We start from the raw sequence: 15,428 nt of genomic DNA on the forward strand, positions 1-15,428 counted from the left end.
TCAGAAGTCGACGGCAGCCAGGTGGATTAGAGGCAAGGAAGAGAGTGGTAACCAGAACAGAAGGCCTCATTTCCTCATGGCCGACAGCAGCTCAGGATCAGCAGATACGCCGTTTCAGTGAGAACCACCCATTTGTGAACGCACGACAAATTCAGCAAACTTTTGGTCTCAATGTTAGCAGTAAGACCGTCACTCGTCTTCTAAGGGAAGGTGGACTGAGAGCAAGAAGCGCTGCTGTGAAAGAGACATTGACTGTTTCCCACAGAGAAGCCCGCCTTTCTTTTGCTGCTGAAAATGTCAACAAACCTCCCCAGTTTTGGAGGCGTGTGATTTTCACGGACGAAAAAGTTTTCTCTACGGCATCAATCGGAAAAGTACTTGTTTACCGGCCTGAAGGTGCTAGGTATAATCGAAAATATATTTACAGTTGCCGAAGGTGTGGCAGGGAGTCGGTAACGGTATGGGCATGGATATCGGCCGAAGAGTGTGGGCTCCTGTGGGAAGTGGAAGGAAGATTCGATGCGCGCAATTACATATCAGTTCTGGAGAACGTGATGTTGCCGTTTGTGACAGCAAGATTTGGCGATGATCAGATCACGTTCCAACAAGATCGCTCGCCTATTCATATGGCACGAGTGGTTAAGAGGTGGTTCAACGACCATAGTAATATTACTGTAATGGAATGGCCACCTACAGGAGCTGACATGAATCCCATTGAGAATATTTGGGCGGAAATGGTCAGAGTAATACGAGAAAAGGGGCAGTCACCGTCGACTCGCCGACAGCTTTCTGATGTGATTCATGACGCTTGGAATGAGTTACTTCAACCTCCTAGTTATGTGGCTCGAGTTGTGCGCTCGATGCCCAACAGACTTTGAGCTGTTGTGGAAGCCGAAGGAGGCTATACGCGATACTAAGCAGCATCGGCAGAGGTGTTTTTTTTCAGCCCTTCACCAATCAGCTGCAACAGATGTTTCAAGTTCTTTTACAGACGTATATTTTATATAATTTTAAAGAAACGCAGTAAGTGGAATGTGGACAAACAAATTAATTCACAGCAAGATATGTAATATTTAATTTACTAAGAGAAGAAATACTCATCTTATATATTCATACAGTTTCTAAAAAATACATGACATACGTGTATATGCAAGAAGGGTGCAAAACAATTCAGCACAAATGAAAAATATTGGGGAGAAGCTCGCCGATGAAGGCGTAATTGGAGAACAAAGGTTGGGCTAGAAGGAGAGGTAAGGAGGCCCGAAATAGCAGAGAAAAATCAAATACCCATTAGACTTTGAGTCGTTATAGCAGCAGAGGGCGGTTGGTATATGCGATTCGGAGCAACAGTAGAAGATCACTTTTTTTACTGATTTTTGAGGCTTTATTTTGTGACGGCTAAACAGTGCTGAATCATGAGACCCACTATTTGGCCACATGTGGCTAAACATCAGAGGTGTAAAAAATTTTGAGAGGTGCCGAAGCTCTCTGGAACAGTAACGTGTTTTAGACAAGAAGATGATTTTTAGTTCATTTCATTTTAACCATTCACACTATGATTTGACATTCTAATCTTTGATTTCATTTTATTATTATGTATCTTTTCTTCAGTGGAAGTGAACGGTACTAAGTTTCAAGATACGAAGAATAACTGGAAGTTTTCAATTTGTGGAATAGCGTATTTAACAATTAATATTTTCAACAAATCTGTAGTTATAGGACATATTAAGAAGCAAGTCAAAAATGGCATTGTGGAAAGATGAGGTTGGTCTCTATAGGGCAACGACGGTCAAATAGCAAATACGAAACTATGGGTAACAACTTTTGTTGATGGTGAGGAGCCATAATCGATATGCCACTATTCTGTAATTGTATTTCTGAAGTTTATCGTCAATCCTAGGACTGAAACCGACACTCTGTTTTACGTAAAGAATATAACCTTCAAAATTTATTTAGCAGCACAGAATATTAAATCATAGTTTATAGATCTGGGACCTAATCCAACTGCCTTTAATTTTATTCTCACGGATGACATTGAGAGAGTAAATAACAAAAGAAATAACAAAACTCTCAGAATCCATATAGAGAATTCAAGTGTCCAGTGGATTCAAAAGTTTGCCATCATAGCGAATAATTGCTTTTACTGACTCCTTCATGCCTACGTTTTCTGTCAGACAATGTTTGAAAGGAACTATCAGTTTAATAAGTCACAGCTGCAAAATACTAACGCGAATTCCGTACAGACGAATGGAAAAACTGGTAGAAGCGGACCTCGGGGAAGATCAGTTTGGATTCCGTAGAAATGTTGGAACACGTGAGGCAATACTAACCTTACGACTTATCTTAGAACAAAGATTAAGAAAAGGCAAACCTACGTTTCTAGCATTTGTAAACTTAGAGAAAACTTTTGACAACGTTATCTGGAATACTCTCTTTCAAATTCTGAAGGTGGCAGAGGTAAAATACAGGGAGCGAAAGGCTATTTACAATTTGTACAGAAACCAGATGGCAGTTATAAGAGTCGAGGGGCATGAAAGGGAAGCAGTGGTTGGGAAAGGAGTGAGACAGGGTTGTAGCCTCTCCCCGATGTTATTGAATCTGTATATTGAGCAAGCAGTAAAAGAAACAAAGGAAAAATTCGGAGTAGGTATTAAAATCCATGGAGAAGAAATAAAAACTTTGAGGTTCGCCGATGACATTGAAATTCCGTCAGAGACAGCAAAGGACTTGGAAGAGCAGTTGAACGGAATGGACAGTGTCTTGAAAGGAGGATATAAGATGAACATCAACAAAAGCAAAACGAGGATAATGGAATGTAGTCAAATTAAATCGGGTGATGCTGAGGGGATTAGATTAGGAAATGAGACACTTAAAGTAATAAAGGAGTTTTGCTATTTAGGGAGTAAAATAACGGATGATGGTCGAAGTAGAGAGGATATAAAATGTAGACTGGCAATGGCAAGGAAATCGGTTCTGAAGAAGAGAAATTTGTTAACATCGAGTATAGATTTAAGTGTCAGGAAGTCGTTTCTGAAAGTATTTGTATGGAGTGTAGCCATGTATGGAAGTGAAACATGGACGATAACCAATTTGGACAAGAAGACAATAGAAGCTTTCGAAATGTGGTGCTACAGAAGAATGCTGAAGATAAGGTGGGTAGATCATGTAACTAATGAGGAGGTATTGAAGAGGATTGGGGAGAAGTTTGTGGCACAACTTGACTAGAAGAAGGGATCGGTTGGTAGGACATGTGTTGAGGCATCAAGGGATCACCAATTTTGTATTGGAGGGCAGCGTGGAGGGTAGAAATCGTAGAGGGAGACCAAGAGATGAATACAGTAAGCAGATTCAGAAGGATGTAGGTTGCAGTAGGTACTGGGAGATGAAGAAGCTTGCGCAGGATAGATTAGCATGGAGAGCTGCGACAAACCAGTCTCAGGACTGAAGACCACAACAACAACAATTGAGAGGTCAGTTCGTTCAACACTTTCGCAGCTATGAAAGGCTGTAGAGGTATTTCCAACGACTTGTTGAGAGCTACCCCCCCCCCCCCCCCCCAACACCACGACGAGTTGCTGCACTTCAGAAGGCGAAAGTATGTCAGACTCGGTATTGTGAAATATGCCTTGACCTTTGTCACCTCAGTTTACTAATAAAAATATTTAACGGCGAAATTAGCTAGCATATCTGCAAAGTTTTATCTTGACATTTTCAAAAATGATTTAAAAGATCTCGGAACAAAAGTGAGACAGATAACAACAATTACTCAGTGAACTAATTACACACCTTTTCTTTTTTAAATCTGATATCAGACCAATTTCTGGATGACTAGTTTTAACAGTCGAGACGCTCGATTCTTAATCATCAGAAATATCGTGTCATCATTCCTCCCCACCCCCTCGTTGTTTTGAGTCATCAGTGTGAAATTACTCTCCTGTGTCAGTCTCTTCATCTCGTAGTAGTGCTTCAGAACAACATCCTCAGTTATTTTCAGGATGTATTCCACTCTCTATCTTCCTCCACAATTTCTACCCTCTGCAGGTTCCTCTAGTACCATAGAAGTTATTCCCCATGTCCTACCATCCTGTACTTTCTTCTTGTCAGTGTTTTCCACACATTCTTTTCGTCACCCATTCATCAGAGAACCTTCTCATTCCTTACGTTATCAGTCCATCTAATTTTCAACATTCTTTGGAGCACCACATTTCATATGCTTCGAGTTCCTTCTTTTTCCACTTTTCCCATAGTCTATTCATGACTACTTTACAATGCTGTGCTCCAAACTTGCGTTCTCAGAAATTTCTTCCTGAAAATAAACTCTATGTTTGGTATGTTGCTATTCTGTACCTTCTTCTTGTCAGTGTTTTCCATGTATTCCTTTCCTCACAGATTCTACAGTGAACTTCCTCATTCCTCACGTTATTAGCCCACCTAACGTTCTTTTATAGCACCATATCTCTCACGGATCGAGTCTCTTCTTTTTCCACATTCTAATAGTCCATTTTTCACTACCATACAATGCTTTGATCCAAATGTACATTTTCAAAAATTTCTTCTTCAAAATAAGGTTTGTGTTTGATTCTAGCAGACTTTTCTAGCCCAGGAATACTCTTTATGCCAGGGCTAGTCTGCTTTTGATGTCCTCCTTGTTCCGTCCGTCATGGGCTATTTTGGTGCCTAGGTAACAGAATTCCTTAATTTCATCTGCTTCGTGATCCAGAATTTTGATTTTAAGTTTCTCGTTGTTCTCATTTCTGCTTCTTCTCATTGTTATCATCTTTCTATGATGTGCTCTCAGTCCATCTTTTGCACCCATTAGACTGTTCATTCCATCCAGCAGATCCTGTAATTCTTCTTCAACTTCAGTGAGGATACCAGTGTCATCAGCGATTCTTATCGCTCACGTTAGTACACTAAAAACCACATCTCAGTAAAGTGGTACGTGTTAGAAACTGCAGCTGAGGCTGCCTCCTTGGAGTAGCCACCTGCGTCACGTTGCAGCAGGAAATACGCTATTTATGAGGAGAGATGCAGAAACTAAGGAGTTTTCAGTTCCATGGACAGTGGGTACAAACTTGTCTAAAAAAGAACTTTGTTCGAGAGTACAAGATCACTTCGGCATACAAAACCACTATGAACTACTAGAATGCGAAGAAGCTATTAATGCTACATTAAAACATGTTAAATCCCTGAAGCCTTATATGCAGCATAAAGTCTGAATCTTGTGAGAATAGAATTACGAAAGAACTTAGAGGCTGGAACGAAAGACTATCAGGAGGATACTGGGATCTAGAAGCAAAGGAGACGAGGAACATAGCTGACGAGCCAATCAAGAACTACAGATCCAGATCGAGATAATCCCAAATACCTTCTGATCTTGGGACACGTTCCTAGAATGGACCTGAGGAAAACGACACACCCGATAATTCAGTTTCTTGCGAAAAAGACCAGCAAAGTACGTTGTTCCACAGAGGCATTTAGAGATCTGAAAAAATTGGTAATGTATGCAACATAGTTTTATAGGAGGCTAAATTTCAAATAATCAATTAAGGTTGTCATAGGTTTCCAGGACAGAATCAGACCGAGAACCAAAACAGCATGACGAATGAAGAAAGTTGCTAAGTATGAGAATAAATGTATGTTGGAAAAGGATAAAAAGTAGAATATCCCAAGCTGATCACAGTTAATATGAGCCTCACATGGCCAAAATGGAAAGAAGTGGAAGTGTTAGCTTCACATGGCTAAGTGTATGTCGGAAGGGCGTCTGGTATGTGCGAGAGCATGCTGAAAAATAATGCTTCCGAATTTTTTTACACGAACACTTTTAAACTTTTTAAATAAAACATATATTATTAACATTCATATTTATTCTTTATTTCTTCATATTTATAGCCTTCTGTTGCTAGAGGGCTCCGAATTATAGAGTGTAAGATGACGGTTTGCAAAGTAACAATGTCGGTGTGTGAGTAACCGCGTACTGCAATCGGGTTTCGCGTTCTACCAGTTCGTTCACACACTGAGCTTGACAATTCCAGACCACACATGAGCGCTGCGACATCTGCAATAATCCGACGCCTTTAGTTCACTATTCTCGACTAGTTTTTCAACAGTTTACAAAACTCAAAGAATATCTTTGAAGACTTATCTGTGATAGTGATGAAGCAGTGTAAGCAGAGGTGAGGTTGTGGCTCCGTTTTCTTTGCCAAACTGACTATGTTGAGAAATAAATTCGTTGAATAAAAAAGAAGTGGAATGTTAACAATTTTTGTTTTTGCCCTCGTATAATGAAGAAAGTAATTGTGGAAAGCAGGAGAAGTTAATGAAGAGCAACCAAAATGTGTGAGAACGGAATAAAAGAAATACTACAGGAGAATAGACTATCACTAAGGCAGGCAGTAATCGTTCACTGCAGACAGAAAGAGAAGCAGATCCATTGTATCATCTACATTGGAGAACAAATTACCCAGTTTAGTTAGAGTGTCTGGTAACGCTTGAGTAAAATACCTTTTGTGTACACAAGATACTACATGCTTTTCTGGAACTAGCGCATCGTCGTAATCATACGAGTCAACAGTGCACTTATATAGACGCTGGGACACCCAGCCCAGTAGCTCTTGGAGGTGGCTTCACTTAACAATGACTAACTACAGCCAACACTGCTCTCCTATAATGGGCTAAGGCCGAAACTATAATAGCAACCTAAAATAAAGAACTTTGTATAGTCGAATGGCGGAAATATCATTCGAACATGGTGTCTAAATATAAGTTTTCAAAATAAAATGTGAACCTATTACTGATTCAACCATAGCTAACTGAAATCGAAAATACCGTCTGGAGCAAAAAAAAAAAAAAAAAAAAAAAAAAAAAAAAAAAAAAAAAAATCCGAATCATCATATCCCCAGACCAGGAAAACCGCAAGACGTGATATATTTCCTTAAATCTCATATTTGCTTAAAGTTGGCAGCACAAGAGTCGAAACAACTGTGTCCAGTGCACAGGCGTGGCCCTCTACCACTTCCAAGGGACGGTCCACACGCTGGCCGAAGGGAGCGACAGCGCAAGATTTATTCCGCGTCCATGCCCACCGTAGCCATCTGACGACTCTGTGAATGGGGATGAATGGGCGCACGCTACATCGGTTTCAGAAAGGGGTGGGCGCTACAAATGTCGGAGGGGGCGCAAGTCTGACACTCGTACTTAATTGGTAACAAATGTGCTAATTACAACATCCGGGGTTGTCACGGCTGCAAGGAGGGCCCGCGGGGAGCAATTAACAATATTTCATTCGTCGTCTGGCGACACAATGATTTCGACAGGAGGGTCTTAATTAATGGAGCGTTAAACAGTCGATAGAGTGAAGGCAGATTTATTCGACCTTGCAAAATGATGGCTTAGCAGCTTGACGGCATCGACGAGGGTTTCAGTCTTCTGGGGATTGTGGGTGAAAGAGAACCTCTCTTGCGGGAAGGGAGGTATGTAAATGGCCTCTGGCAGCACTGAAATAGATTCTGTATATTTGCTAGCGAGTTTCACGAGAAACATCGAATATTTGAGAAAGCATCATATGGCCAACTTAAAATTAGAAACTTTTCCTAAAGATATGTCAACTTTGGAGCACTTGCAACACTGTCTGAGTATTAAAAACAAATAAACCTTACAAAATTACGATTAACACATACTTAACTTGTTAAGGAAGGTTAGTGACGTAATTATTTACAACCCATTCCAAAGTATTTTCAAAAACCACATCTCTAACTTAATAACATAATTTACCAACCTTACCTGTGACATGTGCTTCTTTTCTGCTTTTATGTACTTTAATTAGTTTTGTATTTTTCATTTTGTGTTAGTATTAATTTAATCATATACTCAGTACTATGAACTTACAAAGGAATTCACAGATTCTTAAAATTCAAGTGATCTCCTTGCTACTGTTGTTTAAATACTTGAGCAGCATGTCACCTATGTTCAGTACATGGTTATTGTAAGCTTCATAATTCAGGAAATCGATATGGTCATTTAATTGTGGTCAGAGAACGACATTCGAAATCTTTCTATCATTAGCTGTTGACACAAACAGTATCGGATCTTGCTTAAGATTTAGGTGTACTGTAAACGATGGAAAAATCAGAATCATATTCTGTAAGACACTAATTCAGAATGTCAGATTTTATTGACAGCTCTTTTCGTATCAGCACTTCCACATTTCCTGACATAGTGTTCACCTCTTATAGCTATTTTTGCTGCAGACTTATCTTACGCAATTTTTTGGAGAATGTGCCATTGGTTACAGTCTTTGATGAAAGCGAATGTGATAATAAAGGGAACAGTCTTTCTTCATGTTGACGTAGTGATGATCTATAATGAAATGGAGGTCGTGTGTTCGAGCCACTCCTCAGCTATAGTGCAGCTTTCAAATGTTCCGGGCTCTGTATGTTATTTACATGAATATTCCTCCATGGAGTTTCTGCAGCCATTGCACGTTTATTTCGCCAGAGGTTTCCATCTTTCCTTGTTTCCTTACCTTCTATATGTCTTTTTTAGTGGCTTCCTTAATCCATCTAACCAAGAAAACTCCGGACTTCGTCTTCTCTTTCTTTTCTGGGGATAGTACATCGCAGGCCGCGGTGGTCTAGCGGTTCTAGGCGCTCAGTCCGGAACCGCGCGACTGCTACGGTTGCAGGTTCGAATCCTTCCTCAGGCATGGATGTGTGTGATGTCCTTAGGTTAGTTAGGTTTAAGTAGTTCTAAGTTCTAGGGGACTGATGACCACAGATGACAGATGTTAAGTCCCATAGTGCTCAGAGCCATTTGAACCATTTTGATAGTACATCAAGGTCTTTTTTGGCCACTGTCATTTGTGATTCGCACAATGCGTCCATAGCAGGTGAACAGCCGTTCTTGTATTTTATCTGTGATGCTTTCTTGAGTCTGGGTAATTTCACTACTTGTCCTACTTCTTCTCGCTGAGATGTTCTACACGACCTTGTGCGATAGCCCATTTCTACAGCTTTCAGTTTCTTTTCATTTCTTCCAGTAAGTATCCAGGATCTGTAAAGACCCTACATTGCTGCTATGGTGCATCCACTGTACCTTCCAACTTACCTTAGGAGATCATAAAGAGGATTTAGTTGTTGGACACCTGTTTCCCCAAGCACTAGTCACTGCTGTATTCCCAATTTGCTTGCTCCGTCTTCCGATAGGATGCTACCCAGAATATTTAAATTGTTTATTTACCTTGGTATGTATGCTTCCTACATTTTCTGCACTGGAAAAGTATTTAGGTTTTTGAAAATTTAGTTTCAGTCGCAACCTACCATGTTCTTCCAATAATTTCCTACTATAGAGCAAATACCGTCCTCTTCACTGGCCACCATGACCTTATCATCTAGGACGAACCAGTTGTACATACATTGATTCTTTGTTACCTGAATACCCATTCGCATGCATTTGTTACTCCGCAAGTCAAAGGATTTCTGAATGCGTATTTTAGACAACTTAGGAGACAAGCAGCATTCCTGTATCAATCGTTTTCTAAACTTCAATAAATTCCCCACTTTAATTACGTACTTCGCAAACTTGTATAGCTTTCATATGTTTTTTTTTTTCAAGCACACTCCACAACTGTACTTCAAAGAGTTTCTTCACGAAGGTAGGAACGAAGTTTGGGGTTTAACATCCTGTCGACACTGAGGTTATTAGTGACAGAGTTTCTTCAGCGGCATTATGCCCTACGCCTTCTCGAGGTCTGTACACAATTCCTTTAAAGTCTCTTCACTTATAATTGTCTTAATGTAGAAGTGTTACCATTCCCTTCCAGAATTTATTTGGCCTTCAGCGTCAACCAACATCCCCTCTATTCTGTCTTTTAGACTCCGAATAATTTATAATCAGAACTTAGAAGCAGCCAATAGAGTTTGTAACACTGACTACAGTCATAACATAACTACTTACTACCTTTCTTATACATCGGACTTAAGTATGTCAAATTCCATTTCCTTGGGTACTTCTTCCGCTTTATAATACATTAAATAATTTACTCAAACATTCCAACAACACATTCTAATTTTATTGGTATGATTCCTGGTCCGGCAGATTTTCAGTTTCCGTTTCTTTCAAAGATTTTCCTACTGCCGCTGGGTCTTCACTATCCACAGATAGTTCGTTCTCGTCTATATACCTGGTTCTCTCTCCCATAAGCAGTGCCTAAAATGATTTTCTCATTCTCTAACGCCAATAACTGTTATATCTGTCTCTTCGTTCGCATCTCTTCTTAAATTCTCCGCATTTTTCCAGGCTATTGGTACATTTGTACATCCTCCACCCCCTCCCCCCACCATATATCTTATCTGTCTCCTCACCTTTGTTTTCTCACATCACGTTTTCCCTATTAATCATTTCCTTGTTTAATCTCCCTGTATTTATACATACTTCTTCCTAGCCTCTGGGTCTCTCATCCTCATCCCACTGTAATTTCATATTATCCCCTATGTACTCCATCTACCAGTCTTAGTTTTATATTTTCTTCTTTGCTTTGTTGAACCAGCACCTCGTATGTCGTCTTATGAATGTATCTTTTTTCATCAGTATTTAAACCTTGATCAAAACTTTGTAGCTTGTGAGCTCTCAGTTTACAAAGATATTTAACACCTTAATCTGTGAGAATACTTGTACTATATTTAACAACATCAAGAACTTTTGTAGGATTACTACCTTCCTAACTTACGTCCTTCGCCAACGGCAGGGAAACAGCATTTTCTCCAACCAGGTAGCGGTCGGAGCAATAACTTAGGCCTTCATAAACATCTACGTCATTCACCCTAAATCTAGAATTTTTCTTTTGTGTGATGTAATGGACAGTGAAGAGCCAAAGAACCTGGTACACCTGCCTAATATCGTGTAGGGCCACCGCGAGCACGCAGAAGTTCCACAACATGACGTGGCATGGACTCGAGTAATGTCTGAAGTACTCCTGAAGGGAAATGACACCATGAATTCTGCAGGGCTGTCCATAAATAAGTAAGAGTACGAGGGGATCGATATCTCTTCTGAACAGCACAATGTAAGGCATCGCAGATATGCTCAACAGTGTTCATGTCTGGGGAGTTTGGTGGCCAGTGGAATTGTTTAAGCTCAGAAGAGTGTTCCTGGAGGCACTCTGTAGCAATTCTGGACGTGTAGGATGTCACATTGTCCTGCTGGAATAGCCAAAGTCCTTCGGAATGCACAATGTACATGAATGGATGCAGGTGATCACACAGGATGCTTACGTACGTGTCACATGTCAAAGTCGTATCTAGACGTATCAGGGGTCCAATATCAATCCAACTGCACGCGCCTCACACCATTACAGGGCCTCCACCATTTGATGTTTTACTGGATTCCTGATGTTAACGGTACACTGGTGAAATTGTCGTGCGGGTAAATGCAAACTACATCGCTACCTCGAAGATGCTGTATCCCATCGCTCCTGAGCCGACTATAAGACCACGTTAAAACTCTCTTAAATCTTGATGATCTGCCATTGGAGCAACAGTTACCGATCTTACAATTGCTCCACCTGCTTGTGGTCTTATATTGGCGATGCCGACCGCAGCGTGCTATTATCCCTGTTTACATAGTTCTGTATTTGAGCCGGCCGGAGTGGCCTTGCGGTTCTAGGCACTACAGTCTGGAACCGAGCGACCGCTTCGGTCGCAGGTTTGAATCCTGCCTCGGACATGGATGTGTGTGATGTCCTTAGGTTAGTTAGGTTTAAATAGTTCTACGTTCTAGGCGACTGATAACTCAGAAGTTAAGTAGCATAGTGCTCAGAGCCATTTGCACCATTTTTTTTTTCTGTATTTGAAATGCATACCAGTTTCTTTGGCGTTTCAGTGTATAGCTGTTCTCATATCTTTTGACTGACTCTGCCACGCGTGTTTATGTATCAGCTTCTGTTGGAAGATATCATTTAAACTTTTCAAATCTAATCCAGTGCATATATTTACTAGTCTTTCGCCAATTTCATTTGCGACTCCGTCTTCATATCTTCCTACTATCCAAATCTCTACCTGCTCTTTCCTTTTGAAGCTTTATTTTCTCCAGGATACTTGTAATTTCCACATAAAACTCAACTTTGTATTTGCTGTCAGCGTGACTTGTAGGGTCATACATTACCATTAAAGTGCATTCATGTCCATTCGTTAAAAAGTCCCGATCACATACCTTTCATTTACTTGTTACGAAACCTTAGTGCTCTGTTTATGCTTCCTGTGGACTACTGTTGAGTCGTCTTGCCCGTCACTGCTGCAGAAATGAACGTAATCTCCGGCGTATCATTTCCCATCCCCCCTTAGTTTGCTTCATCCACATCAATGTTGGCAACTCCTAGAAAATGCCTTCCGCTTCGGTGTTCAGGCTCTTAAGTTCCACAGCAATTTCCATAAATCATAAATGTATTTTAGCTTAATGTACATTGTGTAAAATATATAATATGACTGAGATACCATAGAAAATAATTGTTGAAGGCTTATTAACTGAAAATTTTTACTTCATTCTACCCGTCAGTAGCCCTTTGCGGTTTTACTCCGATATAATTTTCAATAACTTGACTTGTTCTTGGTGTTGCTTGAAGGTATGGTGATTGCCATAACGGCACGTGTGTTCATCGGCTGCACGAGCACTTAATATATTTTTCTCTATATACTTTTAATGTACAAAATGCATTGGGAAAGTTCGGTCAACGGTATTATAAAACAATGGAAGAATGAATAAACGGTTGGAAGAACGTCTTTGCACTCTCTGTGCTGGTGATTTGTAGAAGTGATGGGCGCCGGCGACACATGTCGATAAAAACTGCAGGAGCCTAAATTCGTGGTACCTCCAGTTTATCAGTCAGTGTACGGCACAGAATGGGAACAGGTCTTTTGCTTAACCAAATTGCGTTCTTGCTAGTCTCCTATTCGTTCAACATGATTCCCAGTCGTCGATGCAGTGGCAGCGTCGTTCACGCTGGCTTGGTGTTGACTGCTGCAGGTCACAGAAGTGTGGCAGATTAGCTTTTCTTTGTGCTCCTATTGTTCGTAAACCAGTCGCAAACATCACTGTGAACGTGCCCTCTCTATGTACACTTGTATCGTCATAAAACTTGTCTCCTCCAGCGTGTATCACAATTTCTGACGGAACATGGTGTATACTTGATTTCCCACTGTTCTATGAGATGAATCCTCACCCACAGGAAGTTTCATTGGTCGTAATAGACAAATATCATTCGGCCTAATGTGTTCAACAGCAGTGACACATCTGGAATCGTTCTCCATATACACTCACCTTGCTCATTTTCTACACATCATTTCTTTGAAATCACTGTTACTGCAACCATTGCATATGTGTGAGGGGTTGAGGATTAGATGTAAGTGACGTTAACACGAGCGTTGCCCAAGAGGACAGAAAGGATTGAGGCAAATTGTATTTCAGAAAGACGGATGACGTAATGAAAGGAATGTGAGAGAGAAGGAGAGGATTAAAGGAGACAGACGGCGGAGAGAGTAAATTTACTGACAGGGGTGTGTGCTTGGTGCGTTTTAAAGAGAGGAGGGTGTATTGCACTTCTCGAGAGAGAGAAGAGGAAGAGCGATACCAAGAACGAGAGAGGGGAAGAGAGCGAGAGATAGGTAGGTAGTAGGCGGGGATTTTGCAGTGGAGTGATGGAGAGGCAAAGACGGGAAGGTAGAGAGAGTTAGAGAGACCGTAATGTGGTTTTACAGTGAGAAACAATTGTACTGAACGAGATATAGTGAGGATGCCACGGAAACCTTACGGATTTAGGGTACCGAACTGGAATGAAAATTTAGCTATTGAGTTTGCACACTGAACTACTTTCCTAATTCTGATTTGTCGAACATGGACTGTACAAGGATTGGCAGGAAAAATTGAGAATATAATTAAGGAAACAGAAGTACTGAATTTTCATCCTGGTAATAACACAAAATAAAAAGAATGTATGTGGACAAGGGTGATTGGAGAATACGTTCTGTTTTGGAGTGGAGTGGAAAAAACAGGAAGAGTAAATTCTTTTGAGAAGAGAATGGAAGTAAGGAATAATGAACTGGAAGGAAGTGAGCACGGAATAAAACTGGAATTAAATGAGAATGTGTGGCCCTAATAAATACTGCACGTCCTTGATGGGAAGGAGACTTCATCGATAACCTAGAAGTGGTTCACTAATGCTGAGATGGACGTGAATTGTTAATAAACAGAAAAAGAGTTTAAATGATGATATTGTAGAGTCATAGAGAGAGGATGTAGAGAATGATATCAGTAGCAGGTTGATTAATTCAAAGAGTCAGAAGTGCACTGTTATGAATGACCAGTTTCAGCACAAAGAAATCCGTAAACGCTCCTAGGCTACTCCGTCAAGGAACCTGATATCAGTTATAGACTGTGTAATAGTGCAAAGACAGCGGGTGACTAAGGTACAAGAATTCAGTCTGGAAACAGGGATAGAGTGCGGCTCCGATCATTATACAGTTACTTAAAAAATTTGTTTTCCGTTTAGGAACAAGACAAATCACGAGGAGAAGGAAGAGGAAGAAGTCGGATATACAACTACAGAGGATCCAAAATATAAAACACATTTACTACAAGGAGAATATGTAAAAAGTATGTGACAGTAAAGGTTATATCTAAGGCTGGTTGCATTGGAAGGGGACTGATGTGTCAGTGATTTATACAGTTTCCTAAAGCAGTCCATTAATGAAACAGCTGAGCAGCCTTTAGGAGGGCAAAGGGAGAGAAGAGTAAGAACTAAAGTTGTGTGAGGTGACTGAGGAAAAAATGAAATTATGTCATATACGGTTAAGCTCTGGGAGTCAAGAGGTTTTAAGTAGATTCAAGGTATGAAAATAAGACTATGAAATTAATAACAAAGCGTAATGAAGAGGCTTGGGAAGGAATATGTGGGAAAACAGAGCATTCGTTTGATAACGGGGATTCGTCGGAGGCTTGGGGGAAGGAAGGACGATGAAAATGGCTAGGAATCCAGAAATTGTAACACATCCTATAGCTATCGGGTAGTGGGAAAAGCAGTTTGTAGCAATTCTGGTAGAAAGAAGAAAAGACCAGGCGATAGAAGTCTACAACAAAAGCAGTAGATTAGGTAGTACAGAACCAATGCAGGAGAAAGAAATAAAACACGTCATAAAAAGGTTTGAAATGGAAAGGGAAGTGAACCAAGAGGAGTTAAGATAGAGCTGTGGAAATATGGGCACCATCCAATGGTGAGACCTATACGTAAGTGTTCACACAGGTTGTGGAGTCAGGATATGCCAAGAAAGTGGTGTGTACCAAATGTACGTCCTGTCTACGAAAAAGAAAGGAAGAAGCACCCGAGCAGTTACAGTAGGATTAATGTTATGGTTTCTGTCAGCAGACTTTTTTGCACTTTA

The sequence above is a fragment of the Schistocerca piceifrons genome, chromosome 7, assembly GCF_021461385.2.
Source record: "Schistocerca piceifrons isolate TAMUIC-IGC-003096 chromosome 7, iqSchPice1.1, whole genome shotgun sequence".
NCBI classification, from domain to species: domain Eukaryota; kingdom Metazoa; phylum Arthropoda; class Insecta; order Orthoptera; family Acrididae; genus Schistocerca; species Schistocerca piceifrons.